General features: G+C 42.3%; 1 protein-coding gene and 1 pseudogene across 3 annotated transcripts in view; one reads left to right on the forward strand and one right to left on the reverse strand.

Moving 5' to 3' along the window:
* Window positions 1–18,917, forward strand: part of SHROOM4 (shroom family member 4) — a 291,392-nt gene that overhangs the window by 5,539 nt on the left and 266,936 nt on the right. The window lies entirely within an intron of this gene.
* LOC103123270 (ferritin heavy chain-like) lies at window positions 6,118–9,323 on the reverse strand (annotated as a pseudogene).

Here is an 18,917-nt window from a genome sequence, read left to right on the forward strand (position 1 = left end):
CAGAGACCTGGGTTCATGATTTTGGCATTAACCTTTGGGTAGCATCTCTTACTTCCTCACTGACCCAAGGAGGCTGGCCTCAATGAAGTAAAGATTCCATCTTTATTTCTTTATATTTTTAATTAATTAATTAATTAATTTTCATTTTTGTTGTCCTTGTTTTTTATTATTGTTGTTGTTGTTAGATAGGACAGAGAGAAATGTAGAGAGGAGGGGAAGACAGAGGGGGAGAGAAAGATAGACAACTGCAGACCTGCTTCACTGCCTGTGAAGCGACTCCCCTGCAGGTGGGGAGCCGGGGTTTGAACCAGGATCCTTACCGGTCCTTGCGCTTTGTGCCATGTGTGCTTAACCCCCTGCACTACCACCCAACTCCCTATTTCTTTATTATTTTAATTGCCACCGGGATCATCTCTGAGGCACTGTGCCTTCTTGACAAACCCACTGCTCCAGGCAACCATTTAAAAAAAATTACTATTTTCTTTTGTTTGATAGGACAGAGAGAATCTGAGAAGGGATGAGAAGATTTAGAGGGAGGAAGAAAGAGAGACACCTGCAGCACTGCTTCACTGCTCATAAAGATTCCCCGGCTATTGGTTAGGACTAAGGGCTTGGACCTAGATCCTTGCACACTGTAACATGTGTGCTCAACCAAGTGCACCATTGTCGTGCCCTGAAGATTCTCTAATGATATTTGTCTTTTTTGTTACCTAGGATTTCTCCTCTACAGGGTAGACAGTGATTCATGTAGTTGGCTCCCTGCACTAGAGAATATCCTGCATGAGAATGAGTGATCTTTCCAGAGTTCTGGCTCCAATGATTCTGAATTAAATAAGCCCTCTCAAAGGTCTCAGAAATTCAGATTGTATCTTCCTATAATGTGTGTGTGTGTGTGTGTGTGTGTGTGTGTGTTTAAAGAAGAGTGGGAGGAAAGCAAAGTGAGTTCTTGAGACATAGCTTAAAGTTCCCATGCTCATGGTGAGCTCTTGTAAATGTGCCTAGGGATTGGCTGAGAGTGGAGAAACTTAAAGAGACCAGTGAAGGGATGCAGGAAGAGCAGCAGGAGGAAACTTTAAGGGGGGAGGGTGGTAAACTTGGTTGAGTTTATATGCTACAATGTGCAAGGACCTGGGTTCAAGCTGCCAGTCCCCACCTGCAGAGGAAAAGCTTCACAAGTGGTAAAACTAGGTCTGTAGGTATCTCTCTCTTCCTCTCTGTCTTCCCCCTTCCCTCCTGATACCTGTCTGTTTCTGTCAAATAAATAAAGATAATTAAAAAGAGTGGCCTGGGAGGTGGCACAGTGGATAAAGCCTTGAACTCTCAAGCATGAGGTCCTGAGTTGAATCCCTGGCAGCACATGTACAAGAGTGATGTGTGGTTCTTTTTCTCTCTCTTCCTGTCTTTATCATTAACAAATAAATAAAATATTAAGAAGGGAAAAAAAGAAACTTGGGGGGGGGGAAATAAGATAGGGCAGCAGACAACTCCTGTATTTGTCCTTATCCGGGTTCATTCTTGGTGAAAACCTCCATCTAGACAATGAAGGCGGGAGAGTTAGTTTACTGCCTTGGAAGAGATTAAGATGGGTTGGGGAAGTAGCCTGGGGGACAAAGAAACCTCCCCTCCCCCCACTTAATGTGCAGCAATGTTGCTATATCATTTAAAAATACTTATTGTCACAGGGGAGGGGGGCAGCAGCAGAGCTTTACTTATCTCTGGCATATGGTAGTGCTGGGGATTGAACCCGGAACTTCTGGAGCCTCAGGCATGAAAGTCTGGTGCATTACCACAGATAGACCTCCCCAGCCTTTCTCTTGTCCAAGGTTTCTATTTGTATAATGGTCATAGACACACTTGCCCCACAGTCATTATCACACATGACCTGAGAATTGGGTAAACTGTAATCCTGTTTGCTCTCCTTAGCCTAGGGAAACGGAAGAATGTGCTCCTTCCATCCATTCATCTTTCCTTCCTTCTTTTTTCCTTCCTTTCTTTTTTTTTAATTTTTATTTACACCAGGGTTATTGTTGTGGTTTGGTGCCTGCATTATAAACCCACCACTCCAGTGGCTCGCTCCTTCCTTCCTTCCTTCCTTCCTTCCTTCCTTCCTTCCTTCCTTCCTTCCTTCCTCCATTCCTTCCTCTCTCTCTCTCTCTCTTTTTGATAGGATAAAGAGTATTTGAGAGAGGAGGGCCATATAGAGAGGGAGAGAGAGAGAGACACCTGCAAACCCGCTTCATTATTCATGAAGTGTGTGGGGATAAGGCTAGAATCCTTGCACATGTTAATTTATGCACTCAAGTGGGTGTGCCACTGCCCACCCCTTCTCTTGGATATGTTCCTTAGGTTGATTTTTATCCTGCCCTCATCCACACTGTGATCTTATTTTTAGAACAAGCAGTTGTGATTTCAAGTGGACGCTGGTAAAGTAACGTTAATGCTGTGTTGTGGGAGTAAATTTGGCTGCATATTTGACTTGTCCCCTGAAGAAGTAGCTTTGTACTAGGAGTGATAGTTCCAGTGATGCCTTAGCTGGATTACAGGCTGGGTCAGCTCTCAAACCAGAGCTTGACATTCAAATGAATACCTTCTTGGGGTGTGACTCTTGGGAGCTTAACTTAGTCCAGCCTGGTTTCTTAAATGAATCTCCTTCTTCAACTTTGCCTCAACCAGTTAGAACTGTTAGAGCCTCAATTCCCAGAATGCTACCCCCTCCCATAACGTGGAAGGTAGACATTTAGGGATAAAGAATATAAATTTATACAGAGAGATACAACAAAGGTTGTAGGGAGGTATAACAAAAAGAATGAATGGTATGCCTTGTAATCTTTGACTGAACTTTTGGTTCATGATGCTTTGGGGCTTCTGAGCTGTCACTGATACACCTGCTACCCTGTTCAGATCCATGTGTGTGTTCCTTGAAGTTAAAAAGGACACACTCTTGGGGGTCATGTGATGGTACACCTGCTTGAGTGTACACATTTATAGTGCATAAGGATCTGGGTTCAAGCCCCTAGTCCCCACCTACAGAGGGGAAACTTCATAAGTGGTGAAGCAGTGCTGCAGGTCTCGGTCTCTCTCTCTCTCTCTCTATCTATCTATATATACATAAATATTTCCCCATTCCTTTATAGCTTTTGTCTCTATCTAAGATAAATAAAAATATATTTAAAAACAAAATAAAAAAATAAAAATAAAGAAAAAGGACACTCTGTCTCTAAAATATCAAAGAAAATGATTCAACTCCAGCTGTTGATGCTTGAACCTTATCCTTAAAAATGTTAGTTATTTCACCTCTTGCTCTTTCCAACCTCCATTCTGGTATTTTTTTATTGGTAACTTAATAGTGATTTATAAGTTTATAAGATAATAGGGGATGAGTGACAGAGATAGTATAATGTTTGTGCAAAAAGCCTCTCATGCCTGAAGCTCCATAGTCCAAGATTCAATCTCCTGCACCACCATAAGCCAGAGATGAGCAGTGCTCTGGTAAAACAATAATAATAATAATAATAGTAATAATGTTTCACACCACTACCCCCTCCAAAATTCTGTACCCCCATCTCCTGAAGAATAACCACCATAACTCTTCTGTTTTAGAGATGGGTTGACTACTTTGTTATTTTCAAGTTAATATGCTTCAGTTCTCTATATTTCACATATGAGTGAAACCATCTGGCAGTTATCTTTCACTTCTAAGCATAATCACCTCAATTTCCATCCATTTTGAACTAAAGGACACAGTATTGTCTTTTTAATTTGCTGAGTAGTACTCCATTGAGTAGATGTCCAATAACTTCTTGATCTAGTAATCTGTTGGTGGGCATTTGGGTTGCTTCCATATTTTGGTTATTGTGAAGAATGTAGCTGTGAACATGGGGGTGCACATATCCAGGATTTTCTTTTCTTTTTTTAGAAAGATAGGAGGAGAGAGCAAAGGAACCAGACATCACTCTGGCACATGTGCTGCCTAGGATTGAACTCAGGACCTCATGCTTGAGAGTCCAGTGCTTTATCCATTGTGCCACCTCCTGTACCACAATATCCAGGATTTTTTTTAAAGATGAAAGAACGATGCAGACTTGACATTGGCACTTATAGAATGATTATCTGGAGGGAGCATCACAGTTTCTATGAGCTTCTTCAGGACAAGGGAAAGAAAAGATGGTGACCTCTCTGAGAAAAGTTAATGATGAGCCAATTGTGAAGTGCTACTGTCACTACCATTTCCCATTCCACCAAGCACCGAAGAGCAGAATGCCATTCAGAGCTGCTAACTTAATACTGTTCTTGGAAGAGACTGAGAATCACAGACTCTTTTGAGGAAGGTGTTTTGAAAATCATCTGGTATTGACCAGTCCATAACTCTTTTCTGCCATATCCCTGAGTTTGCTCTTCTGTAGTCAGTAGGGAGCTCACCCCCTTCTAAGCAACTTGTTTCATGGTTGGAAAGTTTTGATTGCAGACAGCTTTTTTTTTTTTTTTTGAACTGTAATCATTTCCTTTCTAGCATCCTTAGTTCATTTCCTGAATTCTATCTCCTGAGACCAAGCAGAACAAGGGTGTTTTCTCCAGCTTAGGACAGCCTTTGGGAGATCTGAAGATAAAGCCTATGTCCTCTTGTCTCGCTTTTCTAGGCTACAGAGTCCTGACACTTTTCAGCTGTTCCTTACAGAATCTGATAATCATTCTTCTTTTCTGTTTTCTTCTCCCACTCTGGATGTATGTCCATGTTCTAAATGAATTATGGAGGCCACAACTCAATACCACTAAAGAGAGTCTGGCCAAAGTGGAGTAGGACCAAACAAATATAGCTGAATTACCAAACTTCAGCCCTTTCTGGTAACCATGCCACACCAAAGCCCTATGACAAGCAAGTATTTTTAGTGGAAGTCTCTGTGTTATTGCTAAGCCACACCTACCCAGCTCCTCTGTCTACACAGGTGTCTGTGATAACCATATAATAGATTCCAGAGGGACATATTCCCTCTTTTAGTATGTATTTAGAATTGTTCTTAGCTCAGGCCAACCTCAGGAGAAGTGTTTTAAAGGATGTGTGAGAAAAGACTCATTGCAGGTGCCCAGGTGGTGTCGCACTGAGTCAATCACACATAGTATGGAAGTCAAGGACTGGCTCCCCACTGGTGGTGGGGGGGTCACTTAACAAGCAGTGAAGTAGGTCTGCAGGTGTCTGACTTTCTCTTCCCCTCTCTATCTGCCCCAGCTCTGTCAATTTCTCTGTGTTCTAGCCAATAAAACTGCAAAAAATGGCTGCCAGGAGCAGTGGATTCATAGAGCTAGGCACTGAGCAACAGCAATAACCTTGAAGGCAAAACAAACAAACAAACACATAAACATACAAACAAAAAAACCCTGACTCACTGCAAGGAGCACGTGTTTATACAAAAAGCTACAGAGAAGTTGTTCATGTTATAGAAGAAGGAAGATTTAATGAGGTGTCAAAGTCAGAACTCCAGAACATCAGTTATTTATTTATTTACTTGTTTTTATCATCTGTTGCTTAGACGTTGTAGGAGCAACCTCTCAACTTAATTTTTCTCTTCTGAGAGAGGAAGAATATCTGCGAACATTAAAGTTGCTGACTATATATGACACACAGTCAGTCTCCATGTTATAGAACATAACCCCATGTATAGTATTCCATTTACAGAAAACTGTATTCAAAACTCCAGGCTCTTTATTTACAAAAGATGTACTGGGAAATAGTTCTAATATGAGTTGGGTATAAGAGAAATAGAGATTTCCGTTGCACAGAAATGTGGGTGAGTTTGGGGTTTCTTTTTTTTGGGAGGGGTTTACCAAATTACTTTAATATTTATTTATTTATTCCCTTTTGTTGCCCTTGTTGTTTTATTGTTGTAGTTATTATTGATGCCATTGTTGTTGGACAGGACAGAGACAAATGGAGAGAGGAGGGGAAGAAAGAGAGGGGGAGAGAAAGATAAGACACCTGCAGACCTGTTTCACAGCTTGTGAAGTGACTGCCCTGCAGGTGGGGAGCCTGGGGCTCGAACCGGGATTCTTAAGCCGGTCTTTGCACTTTGCGCCACCTACGTTTTACCGGCTGCACTACCGCCCAACTCCCTTTTTTAGTATTTATTTATTTCCAAATTACTTTATTTGAAGTAATGATACAAATGAGACTTAAGTCGATGTTCTGGTACAGCTTATAGGAAAGGGAAAGAAAGGCTAACCCAGCATGCACGCAGTGCCTGTGATTGGCCAGCCTGAGGCTTAGCTCTCATGACAGTCTCCCAAGGTGTGCATGTTGAAGAGATACTCCGCCAGGCCATGGGGGGGGGGGGGGACGCCCATCCTCCGCAGGTTGGTCACGTGGTCACCCAGCTCCTTGATGCGTTTCACCTGCTCATCCAGGTAAGTCTCGAGGAAATCATACAGGTGGGGGTCGTTTTTCTCAGTTGCCAGTTTGTGCAGTTCCAGTAGTGACTGATTGACGGTCTTTTCCAAGTGTAACACGCACTCCATGGCTTTCAGCCCGTTCTCCCAGTCATCGCGTTCTGGTTTCTTGATGTCCTGAAGGTAGATCCGGCCGTCAGGCTGGTTCTACAGTTTCATCACTTTCTCCACGTGCTCCTTCTCCTTGTGGGATTGGTGAAGGAAGTATTTGGCAAAGTTCTTCAAAGCTACAGCGTCTTGGTCAAGGTAGTAAGACATCGAGAGGTAGACGTAGGAGGCATAGAGCTCCATGTTGATCTGGTGGTTGATAAAAGCGTTCTGGTGGTGGTTGTGGCCCACCTGTGAGGGGAACGCGGTCGTCAGGTGATGTGAGGAGGAGGTGGACTGCTAGTTCGGGGTGGCCAGTCGGGGTAGGGTTGGGGTAATGGGGGACGAGCCCCGGTTCCGTCCAAGTGCTGTTGAAGCAGGAAACTGCCGGCGACTCTCCGCGAAGACTGTCGGGGTTTCTGTTACCAGTATTCAAGGTGCTGGCAAACGCTAGAAGAAGGTGCTCATATCTTTGTTGCTGAAACCAGGGGTGTGTGTGCGCGCGTGCGCCTGCGCGTGCGCGTGTGTAGTGTATTTGTGGTTAAATTTCCAAAGCTGAATTCCAGGCTTACCTGAGTTATTTTGTAATCAGCAAGATTATGTGACTGAAATTGGTACTTGGATTTTTTTTCACTCAGTTTTTCCTCCTCCTCTTCCTCCTCCTCCTCCTCCCCTCCCCCCTCCCCTCCCCTCCCCCTCCTCCTCCTCCTCCTCCTCCTCCTTTTTGCATCCAGGATAATGGCTAGGGCTTGGTGCCAGCACTGTGAATCCACTTAATCCTGGTAGCCATTTTCCCCATTTTATTGGATCAATCAAAGAAAAATTGAGAGATTAGGGGGATATAGAGAGGGAGAGAGAACAATGGACACCTGCACACCTGCTTCACTACTTGTGAAGTTTCTCCCCTGCAGATTGGAGCTGGAGGCTCAAACCTGGATCCTTGCACGTGCCCTTGCATTTAGTACTACGTGTGCTTAACTGGGTGTGCCACTGCCCTGCTCCCTTTTCACTCACCTTGTGTGGAGCCAATATTTTACTTCCCCATGCTCTTCTGACATGCTCTCTTCAGAAGGATTTTAAATAAGTTATTATTGAATAATTGATAATGCTGTTTTTCCTAGTTAAAGACTATGCTCCAAGACCTGGGGTGGCATATGTTTGGGTCCTTACACTCTTTTGTTCTATCCAGTGAAAATAGGCCAAGCAGAAAGATTGTTTTAGGCATTAAATTTTAGTGAAAGATGGTCCATTCTTCCTCACATCACACAGGCATGTTTACTTGGGCACATAGCCATCTTCACTGAGTACTGAAGTTGCCCTTCCCCTTTGACTTTACCCACACAGGCCTGTGACCATGCCATGTCAGAGTGAGCACTGGATAGTAGCAACAGGGACACATATTCTGTGCATTTAACTGGTTCTTCTTCCACATGGTCAGTCTTTGACTCACAGTCCCCTCCCAGTAACGCCAGATTTTGGAGGCCTACATTTTGGATCGTCTCATTCAAGTGCCATTTCCTCTTTGTCCATTCATTGCCAGTCTAGCCCTCCATCCAAAGCCCAACTTTTTTCCCCTTCTTTGATCACAATGGGCCCTTCTAGTCTGCTGTACTAGCTTTTGGCTCAGCCATGGATCCAGTGGGGAGGAAGGGTGAGAGAAGCTCAGAGGGTTAAGGTTGATAGAGTTTGAAAAAAATACTCAGTGAGTTGACAGCCCAAATTGAGGGGGATTACCTCCATTTCATTCTCTCTCTCTCTCTCTCTCTCTGTCGACTTTATGAAGGACAGAGCCTTTGTCACATTCCCAGTACTCTGATGATTTTTACATTTTAATTTTTTACTTAATTTTTGATAGAGGATGAGAGACAGAAAAAGAGACAGAGAAAAGGAGAGACATCTGCAGTGCTGCTTCACTATTCATGAGGCTTCTCTCTTATACATAGGGGTAAAAGGGCTTGAATTCAGGTCTTCAAGCATGGTAATGTGTGTGCTCTTCTGGCTATACCTGATACTTTATTATCAGCTTGCCCAATAATGTGGGCAAACCACTTTGCTTCTCTGTATGCTACTGTTTCTTTTCAGCTTCTTCTGTGGGGGCAAATTTCTGCTTTACTATAGTATTGCTAAGGGCTCTGAGGAGCCTTACTCTGTCTAGACTGTGGACTTGTGAAGATGGAGTAAAACAGGCAGTTCAGTGAATGCAGGCAGTTCTTACAGTGCATTTATTTTTTGCCATAATGCTTCTTCCTATCTTTCCAGAAGTGGCTGCTTCCTGGTATGTTCTCAGGGAGGCATGCGGCATGGTCTGTTAACTTTCACTTGAGTCTTTTAATGTTACATCTGTGAGGAATGCTGGAGGTGGGACTAATTTGACAGGATCAAGGGTTAAGCCCAGTGATGGACAGACCCTTTTTGGTATCTTATGTCCCCCACCCTAATGTCACTCAGCAGATATCCAGCTGTATGGCCATCTCTGTCTTTGAGCTTCTGGTTGGGAAATGTTGAAAGGTTTCCCTATAGTGCTTTTCACGGTCCATCAGAAATTGTTATTTTCTTTTGGGGCAGAGAGTTGGGGGATGATATGTGTTAGCACTGGGAATAAAGCTGGTTCAACTAGTTATTCTGGATAGAGGTTAGAGTCTCATAGCTGCAGCCCCATTTTGCTTATGAGAAAGATGACAAGTTAAAGCCTTGCCTTTGTTGAGCTGTCTTACTGTTTTCCATCTCTTAATGTTTCTGTTTGGTGGAAGTAAAAACTCCTCTGAAAACTTCTGCAGGTAGGCAGCTTTTGATGGCATCTTATCTGGTGGAGAGGGAGAGTGTTGACATCTTGGAGCCTCAGGGGAATTACCAGGTCTTGACTTTATCCTCTTCAGAGGACTTGATAGAGAGTTTAGAGCTCTATGTTAATTGAAATTTGCAGCCAGGGAGATATCAATATAACAGGACTGAAGAATGAATGGAGACAAGGACCCAACCACTCCATTCCTGTGATTGTGCCTTGCTGGGTGGAGACAGGATTGCTTGGGAGGATCTCAGAAACCTCTTGAAGTCAAAGAGTGATCAAGGCTGGGACAGGAGAGGTAGTGGACCTGCTATGTGGGAAATACGGCTGTCTCTAGGTGTTTTATATATGTCCTCATTGGATTGTTACAGTAAGCAGTGTTGTGCAGATGAGAAGATGAGAGGACTGAGTCTCAGCAGAAATTAATTCACAAACTTAACTTCTCACGGTAAGTAGAAGAGCTGGCATTCACATTAATTGTAAGACTCCATAGCTTTTGTTTGTTTGTTTGTTGTTTTCTCCAGGCTTATCGCTGGGGTTTGGTGCTTGCACTACGAATCCACTGCTTCTGTGGCCATTTATTTATTTATTTATTTATTTATTTATTTATTTATTTATATTTGATAGGACAGAGAGAATTTGAGAGGGGAGGAGAAGATAGACAGGGAGAAAAATAGACACCTGAAGACCCGTTTCCCTGCTTTTGAAGCTTTTTTCCCCCTCCTTTTTTTTTTTTTATAATGCCTTATGTACATAGAAAGAAAGGAAGGGAGGAAGGGTTAGAGCTAGGCAGGCAGGCAGGGAGGGAGGGAGGGAGGAAGGAAACTGGATAAAATATAAAGTGTGTGTGGTTGAGGGAGGAAAGATAAAAGACAGAAATATAATTTAAGGGAAAAACTGGTGATGTTATGGATACATGCCCCTCAGGGGTCAGGATCAAAAGAAGTTTTTTTTGTTTTGTTTTGTTTTAAACCTCAAATCAGGGTAAGGGTAAGGGGTAGGATCCTGGATTCAGAAGATCTGAAGTTCAGACTTTGCTTTGCTGTTCATTACTTGTGTGGCCTGAGGCAAGTCATTTTCCTCTGTCTCAATTTCCTCATTTGCAAAATGGAAATAATAAAACTTGCACTTTTTCCCAGTAGGAAAACCGATTTATTTTATCCTGAATCACATAAATACTAGATGTCTTTGTGATTCAAGACAGGAGAAAAGAAAAAGCATTCCACAGATTTTCCTTATTACATATGAATTCTCTTAAGAGAATTTTCAAGTTAGGGGCCAGGTGGTGGTACATCTGGTTAAGTGCACACGTTACAGGGCGAAAGGACCTGGATTCAAGCCCCTGGTCCCCACTTGCAGGGGGAGAGCTTCACGAGTGGTGAAGCAGGGCTGCAGGTGTCTCTGTCCCTTTCCTTTTCTATATCCCCCACTCCTCTCAATTTCTCTCTGTCTCTAGCCAATAATAAATAAATAAAGCTATTTAAAAAGGAGAATTTTGAAGTTACAAAATGAAGTGTACAAATTACCAAAACACTGGGAGTTGTAAGAATTGGTAGGGCCCCTTTCATGGGATGACTACTGCTGCTCAAAGTTGGAAGACTACACATGATTTCTGGCTAATGTGGAAACAGATAGCCATCTGAAGGCTTGCGTTAAATCTTGTGTGGCTCCTAAACTCAAAGCTGTCAAGTAAATCTACAGTCAATCAGTCAATCAGCCCACCAACTAACACATTTTTGTTGAGCAGTTTGTAAAGTGCCCAATCCTAAACTAGAGAATGCAAGAAGTAGCCAACATATAATTCCTGCTCCTAAGCAATGGCAAGCCTAGCTGAAGAGAGGCACTAGTGCAAGGTCAGGAAGCAAGAACATTTAAGTACCAAAGTCATAGTGTAGGATATCTAAGAGCAGCAATGTGTATAGTGGGAAGAGATGTCCTTGTGTGTTATATGATAACACACAAGGACATGATAATTGGAGAGCTTTGTGGGCAAAGGGAGAATGGGAGCTAGGCCTCAATTGAGATAAGGGATCTCCATAGGTTGAGGAAGAACAAAGGCAGTCATTTCACTTAGTGCTCCTCCCTCATGTCCTATAGACATAGACAGGGGACTGAGGCCAAGCTTTTCATTCTGTACTGAACTAACCTCTGCATAGACCCACTCAGGTCAGGGAATGTGTCATTTGTTCATTTATCCACTTATCCATTCATCAGACTTATTCACTTACTTATCCATCATATTCCATGCCTGTTATAGGTGCTAAACTATTTTTCCCACAGTCGATGAAATCAGTATAGGACCCCATAAATGCCACTTTTATTTTTTTCTAATAAATATAGTAATAATGTATGAGTCAGATGGTAGCGCAGCAGGTTAAGCACAGGTGGCGCAAAGCGCAAGGACCTGCATAAGGATCCTGGTTCGAGCCCCCGGCTCCCCACCTGCAAGGGTGTCGCTTCACAGGTGGTGAAGCAGGTCTGCAGGTGTCTATCTTTCTCTCTCCCTCTCTGTCTTTCCCTCCTCTCTTCATTTCTCTCTGTCCTATCTAACAACGACATAAATAATAACAACAATAATAACTACAACAACAACAACAACAAAACCAAGGGCAACAAAAGGAAAAATAAATAAATAAATATAAAAATGTAAAAAATAATGTATGTCCAGGGAAGGCATTGGTTTTCTAATTTAGCACAAATAATATGTTCATCTTTTAACTGTAGTTCACAGCTAAGGAATTTGGGATATAGAAAGACTAGGTAATTAATTATCCAAAATAATACTGTTTGTGTGGCTGGATAAAAAAGTGAATGGGAATTTGCTTAAATGTTAAAGACTAATAGATATGAAGGTAAATGGCTCTGAGCCTGTTATTCTGAAGAATCTAGAACACTGGGCTACAGAAGGGATCCAGGTTAGAAATTGGTAACTCTTTAATTATTTTAAAGATGATTAGAGCTGGTTTATTAAAAATAAAGCACCTAGCAAAGTACTAGCTACATAAGTGCTTATGAGGCAAAGCTCAAACCATGGTTGGAAGGAAGGGGGCATTTTGAGGAAATCTGTCCCCTTGGCAATGTGCCAACTTGTTAGACATTAGCAAATTGCCAAAGGCTAGTGGAAATCCACACCACTCGGAACAAAAGGAGCGAAAGATAAATCCAGTTTTTTTTATTTACAGGAACATGGCTGAGACTCTGGCTTATGGCTCAGCTCTGGCTTATGGTGCAGCTGGGGATTGAACCTACGACCTTGGAGCCCCAGGCATGAAAGTATTTTTGCAAAATTATCATGCTAACTTTCTGATCCAAATCCAGTATTTCTAATTTATAGCACTCCAAGTGGTGATGGCTACTGGGAGGGCTAACCAACTTTAGTTTTAGGTCTTTAAACACCTAGATATTCTGTAGGACTATTAAGTCAAAAAGTTCTCTGGGCAGTGAAAATATGACTTATTTATTTTAGGTCACCATCAGTTAAAACAGCAAGCTATTATTTTTGGGAACATCATAGTTAACACAGACAACTTACATATCTGCTGATTGTTGTGGATATTAGTTAACTGCCAGAAAATGCCATGCCCCATAGACATTAGAGTAAGTCTGAATTGTTGTTTAATGGGCTTTACAGGACATAGTTTTATTGTGCTAGCTCCTCCAGACTATTGGTGACTGGTCAACTAAGGTGTGTGTTACTGAGTTTCTTTCTATCCAACTTAGTACTTTTTAAAAAAAAAATTGTATTTATTTGTTTTCCCTTTTGTTGCCCTTGTTTTTTTTTAATTTTTTATTTATAAAAAGGAAACATTGACAAAACCATAGGATAAGAGGGGCACAATTTCACACAATTCCCACCACCAGAGATCTCTGTATCCCATTCCCTCCCCTGATAGCTTTCCTATTCTTTATCTTTCTGGGAGTATGGACCCAAGGTCATTGTGGGATGCAGAAGGTAGAAGGTCTGGCTTCTGTAATTGCTTCCCCGCTGAACATGGGCATTGGCAGGTCAATCCATACTCCCAGCCTGCTTCTCTCTTTCCCTAGTTGGGAAGGGCTCTGGGGAAGCAGAGCTCCAGGACATATTGGTGGGGTTGTCTGTCCAGGGAAGTCTGGTCAGCATCATGCTAGTATCTGGAACCTGATGGTTGACAAGAGAGTTAACATACAAAGCCAAACAAATTGTTGACCAGTCATGCACCTAAGGACTGGAATAGTACAGATGAAGAGTTGGGGGGGGTAGTCCTCCATTTTGTAGATAGCTAGTAGGTATATTTTAGTTAAATTCCAAAGAGCCTGTGGCTATACTAGTTTTTTTTTTTCTTTCTTTTTCTTTTTGCCCCTGAGCCTGAAATCTGATACGCCAGTGGATCCAAGTTATTGTTTGGGGAGATGATGTCATGGCTGGAAAAAGGATCAGAAAGCTGGATCAGGGAAGAAAGTAGCTCCCTAATATGGGAAAGGAGTATAAATATTGTTGACTGTAAACCCCATCTATTTGATGTGATCTGGGGCCCATAATCAGCTTATGTGAACCTCTGCATCCCTCTAGATCTGAGCTCACATTCTGTGGTCATGAGTAGGAACATTTCATGCTGCCTCAATATTGACCCATATTCTTCAGGTGTAGCATAGAGTATGTTGTCCATCCTCCCTTCGGAGGATGGAACATTCTCTACCATTGTTGATCCAAGTTGAGGGCAAGGTCCTATGGGGTCCTACAAAGAGGTCTATTTTGTTGTTCCTGATAGAGATGACCGGTAACAATGGAGAGAGGGGTTTATTTGAGGTCTAGGCCTATCATGTCTGTTTGGGAATTTCAGGACTCCCTGAGTAGGGGCCCAGCTGATGGGGAGGCCTGATAGTGACTAAAGAGTCATCGTTAAAGTATGCCGGTTCCTTGCCCTTATTCAGCTTTTGCAGTCCTTGCTTTGCTAAGGTTAGCTTTGGAGTGAGTGAGAGAACTGTAATAGGAAGTAGGTGAGGAGGATATCTGAGTCTAAGTGACACTATTTCATTAGGAACTTGATACTGACTCACTGAAGACTATTGTGTATTTTTGCTTTCAGGTATATATTTTGCCCTAATTTATGGATACATGTGAACATATGCTCTATCTTACAGGACCTGGTGTATATCTAGGTTTTGGGACTTGGTTAGGAAGTGAAACCTCCTGGAATGGAATTAGAGAATACTATGAAAGGAAAGGTCTCACTTGAGTAATGATGGTGAAGGGTTGACATTTCACGCCTGACATCTCTGGCCACAGTCTGAAGTGAAGCATGCTGAGGTGGTACTCATTGCATTGATAAGGTTTGGATCAGCGGATGCAATATCATTTGGTATGACTTGAAAGAGGCATGTAGGAATGTGAACCCCACCCCAGAGGTTCCAGGACTGGGGGAAATATAGGCTCTATAGAGGAAGTGGGATGTTCCTGCTGTCTCAGGGTTTAAGAAGACAATCAATAGTTATTGCTATAATCACATTATTTGGTAATTGGGTTAACTTTGAAAAATCCCTTTGTTAGGGTTTGCTAACAATTTCCTTTGACATTATTTGTATATAGCTGTGCCACCAGTTGCATCTGTTCTTCCTGGACTGAGCTTTTAAGAGTCAACATATTAAAGACTCAGCCTATATATTAAAAAGACTCAGTCTGGTGTGGTCTGGGAGGTGGTGCAGTGGTAAAACTTTGGACTCTCAAGCATGAGGTCCCAAGTTCGATCCCCAGCAGCACATATGCCAGAGTGATGTCTGGTTCTTTCTCTCTCCTCCTATATTTCTCATAAATAAATAAAAGCTTAAAAAAAAAGACTCAGTCTGTGCTTTAAAAAGTTTGAGACAGTTTTCCCCCTCTCATATTACTTAGTGATTTATATGACTACAAATTAATAGGACTGTACATAAACAGCATTCCCACCACCAAAAGACTGTGTCCCATCCCCCCCCCACACCGTGAAGCTGAACATTCACCCTCACCCTCCACCCACAGTTTTTACTTTGGTGCCCTACTCCTGCCCTTGTTTTTTATTGTTGTAGTTTTTATTGTTGTTGTTATTGATGTCATGGTTGTTAGGATAGAGAGAAATGGAGAGAGGAGGGGAAGACAGAGAGGGGGAGAGAAAGATAGACACCTGCAGACTTGCTTCACTGCTTGTGAAGCGACTCCCCTGCAGGTGGGGAACTGGGGGCTTGAACTGGGATCCTTATGCTCGTCCTTGTGCTTTGTGCCATGTGTGTTCAACCCGCTGTGCTACTGCCTGACTCCCCCAACTTACTACTTTTAAGTGATAGGAAAAGCTCAAAAAAATAAGTTAGCAAAATAGCTAACTTTAACAATATGCTATTTTGCCATGTGCATAATTCAGGTTTGATCTCAGCCTCCATCACACTGAAAGAAGCTGCAGTGCTATGGTCTCTCTCTTTCTCATTGCCTCTCTGTCTCTATCAAAAAAACAAAACAAACAAAAACCCTCAAACAACAACAAAAACAGAAGAAACAGTCAAAACACCAAACTTCAGATATGACACTTGAAATGTTTGAGACTGTTAAAAAAATCATTTGAAGGGCTGGGGAGACAGCATAATGAGTATGTAGAAGGGCTCTATGCCTGAGACCCTGAGGTCCCTGGTTCAATCTCCAGCACCACCAGAAACCACAGCTAAGCAGTTCTGATTTTTTTCTCTTTCTCTCTCATTAAAATAAAATAAAATAAAATAAAATAAATGTTTGAAAAAAAAGGAATCATTTAACTTGCTAAGATGTATAAGGATTGTTTTCCCTACATGGAAAAAAAGAAAACCAAGACAAAACAAACAAACAAAAATGAGGGTTGGTATGCATGCCTCAACCATGAGTGTTGCAAGTCTACATTGCATTTTTGTTGCTAACAGTTTTCATTATCTATACACAGTGTAGTATTGATGATTTATGAATATCATTGTTTTGAAATGTGACCTTTGGGAAAATATTGTTAAGGCTGCAAACATGAGTTAATTGATGCCCCTCACTATACTGGCATCCTTCTTTTTATTAAAGAAGAAATGGGTATTTACTTTATCTCATTTCCCACAAACTCAGCTGGAAAATACAATTTTATTATTAAGAGGCTTCTGAAAACTTGAAGTGACTGTCTGACCACACCCCTAGCCTTGCTAGGAAAGCCTTGGCAGGAAAGACAACCTTTGTTGGTATGGGCCTGCAAATCCCTCTATTACCCCCATCTTTCTTAGATTTGCCTCCCTCTCTTCCTCCTCTTCTTACTTTGATAAAGGCAGAGAAGGCTGAGAAACAGAGACACAGACACAGAGGGAGAGATCACAGCATTGATGCTTCCTTTTTAATTTTTTAAACCTTTTATTAATTATTGGATAGACAACCAGAAATAGACTGGGAGGGGGGAAATAGACAAGGAGAGAGACACCTGTAGCACTGCTTGAGCACTTGCAAATTTTCCCCCCTGCTAGCCCTATATTTGCCTTCTACTCCATTATTTCTTTAACTTCAACAGCTTTTCTCCATGATAAAGAAACAAAACCCATAGTGTTCTAAAGTTGCCTGTACTGTGGAAACTAGCCTCTTCATTCTGTCTTTCTAGATTTTTGGAAGCAGGGCTCACCTCTTGTTGAAAGACTAATAGGCACATGACTTCCTTTACCTACTTCTTTTCTGTGATTAGGTGAAACATATAATTTAGAATTGAAAATGCTTTTCTTTATTTAAAAAATTTAATATTTATTCCCTTTTGTTGCCCTTGTTGTTTGATTGTTGTAGTTATTGATGTTGTTGTTGTTGGATAGGACAGAGAGAAATGGAGAGAGGAGGGGAAAACAGAGGGGGAAGAGAAAGACAGACACCTGCAGACTTGGTTCAATGCATGTGAAGCAACTCCCCTGTAGGTGGGGAGCCAGGGGCTCGAACCGGGATCTTTACGCTGGTCCTTGTATTTTGAGCCACATGCGCTTAGCCTGCTGCGCTACCGCCCGACTCCCCTCCCTGAAAATGCTCTTTAATGCCTAGCTGCTAGTAGTTTTGTAAAAAAAAAAAAAAAAAGAAAAGAAAAGAAAGAAAGAAAGAAAAGAAAAAGGCAACCCTTTAGCTTTTCTAAATGCTGGCTTGCTAATTTCCCTCTGCCGCTTGAATCCTGGTGTGGGATTGATACTCTTCCCGTCCCCCCCAGACATAAAGAGTTAAATCTGTTATGTTCATGTTTTCCTGTGCCTTTGACTAGAGAAATGTGTGGTGTTCTGAAACCTGCCCAGGCCCTGCACATACTGTATCTGCTTAAGGAAAGTTTTGGCTGTTAGCCCTTCTCAGCTGCGTTAGGGTTCAGGTTACATATCTCTCCTCTTCCAGCCGCTAATAAAAACCAAAAGAATTAAAATCAGGGAGAGTTAAGTCCCACTGCTAAGACCTAGGTGGGGCCCTTTCACCTCCCATCCTGGCTTCTAGGTTGGAACCCTAATTTAAGGCTGATCTCTAGTGTAAGCCTGTAAGTGACAGTGATCTGGAACAGGCCCCAGAAAAGCCCTTGGCTTTTACCCCATGCTATCAGGTTTTACCCTGGGCTTTCAGTTCTCTTCCTCTTCTCTTCTTCCCCTTTTCCCTCCTCCTTTCTCTCTCCTCCTGCTTCTCTATTGGGCTGTATGAAGAGACCAGTGACCCCAAGGTCCAAGCCCACAGATGCTATTGCAGAAATGGAAAATGATGCCTCATAATCCCTTTCATCTAAACTGGGAGGTCTGGATGAAGCTTCTATTTTTGTTTTAAGTCTCTGAACCAACTTCATTCAGTACAATGTTAGGAGTCTTGTTCAGAATAATAAATGGCATTGACATTTCCCCCCAACTCAAAAGAGATGCATAGTAATGATCTCTGAGACAGTGAGCTTGAATAGGAAAGGGCAGCTTTGAAAGAGGTTCTGGCATGTTCAGGACAGGCAGGAAGAAGCCTCCCTCTAGAACAACTACATTACTGCAGTGGCCTGTTCCATGGTTTTCCTCTATTTGGTCATCCCTTTCCCTCACTTTAAATTATTCAATGGCTCCCTTTTACATGTAGAACAGAGCCCAAACTACTTTTGCCTGGCTTATTGATCACTGCCCATCTGGCTCTGCTTTAAATTTCTAGCACTTCTTCCAGGACCCATGTGTTCCGACAGAATGGTTTTTCTCTCTCTGATCTCCTTCCCCCTTCCCCCCCCCACACACATCTGGGAAATTCTGGCCACCAAATTCCCCATCCTGATGATCCTTAAGTGATTTGCCTGCTCACTGCCAAATAATTGGAAGGCCTTCTTTTCTCTGCTTCTTCCAAGTCGACTCTTTCTTTATAAAAATACTGCTTCATTACTCATGAAGCTTCCCTCCCTGCAGATGGGGGCAAGGGGCTTTAACCTGGATCTTTGTACACAGTAATGTGTGCACTCTACTAGATGCACCACTGCCTGGCCTGACTCTAATTTTTAAGCCCTAGCTCAGCCCCCAAAGACAATCTGCTCAGGTTGTTCCTGTTAGAAGTAATCTCTCCCTTTTAGGGATGTTGGAGTTCTGATTTTCCAGTAGAAATTCTTGAGTACACTGGCTGCCTTGTATCGGTTTGCTGGAC

Source organism: Erinaceus europaeus, chromosome X, assembly GCF_950295315.1.
Source record: "Erinaceus europaeus chromosome X, mEriEur2.1, whole genome shotgun sequence".
Taxonomy (NCBI): domain Eukaryota; kingdom Metazoa; phylum Chordata; class Mammalia; order Eulipotyphla; family Erinaceidae; genus Erinaceus; species Erinaceus europaeus.